Genomic DNA, 1,115 nt, shown 5'->3' on the forward strand with positions numbered 1-1,115 from the left:
GGGACACCTGGGATACACCTGGGGATACCTGGGATAGACCTGGATACACCTGGGGATACCTGGGATACACCTGGGGATACCTGGGATAGACCTGGATACACCTGGGGATACCTGGGGTTACCTGGATACACCTGGGGATACCTGGAATACACCTGGGGGTACCTGGGATACACCTGGGGATACCTGGGGTTACCTGGATACACCTGGGGATACCTGGGATATAGCTGGGATATACCTGGGATATACCTGGGGATACCTGGATACAGCTGGAGATACCTAGGATACACCTGGGGATACCTGGGATACACCTGGGGATACCTGGGATAGACCTGGATACACCTGGGGATACCTGGGATACACCTGGGGATACCTGGGGTTACCTGGATACACCTGGGGATACCTGGGATATACCTGGGGGTACCTGGGATACACCTGGATACACCTGAGGTTACCTGGATACACCCGAGGTTACCTGGGGACATCTGGGATATACCTGGGGATACCTGGGACACACCTGGACACACCTGGATACACCTAGAGATACCTGGGATACACCTGGATACACCTGGGGATACCTGGGATACACCTGGGGATACCTGGGATGTGCCTGGATACACCTGGATACACCTGGAGTTACCTGGATACAGCTGGGGATACCTGGGATACACCTGGATACACCTGGGGATACCTGGGATACACCTGGATACACCTGCGGTTACCTGGATACAGCTGGGGATACCTGGGATATACTTGGATACACCTGACAGGAACTGGGGGAGTGGAGGAACAGGGGAGTCGGGGGGAGCACCTGGGAGACACCTGGGGATACCTGGGATATACCTGAGATACCTGGATACACCTGGAGATACCTGGGATACACCTGGGGATACCTGGGATACACCTGGGGATACCTGGATACAGCTGGAAATACCTGGGATATACCTGGGGATACCTGGGATACACCTGGGATACCTGGGATACACCTGGGGATACCTGGGATATACCTGGATACACCTGGGACACACCTGGATACACCTGGATACACCTGGGACACACCTGGGACACACCTGGATACACCTGGATACACCTGGGACACACCTGGGACACACCTGGAT

This window comes from Lepidothrix coronata, unplaced genomic scaffold (assembly GCF_001604755.1).
Source record: "Lepidothrix coronata isolate B3197 unplaced genomic scaffold, Lepidothrix_coronata-1.0 Scaffold662, whole genome shotgun sequence".
Taxonomy (NCBI): Eukaryota; Metazoa; Chordata; class Aves; order Passeriformes; family Pipridae; genus Lepidothrix; species Lepidothrix coronata.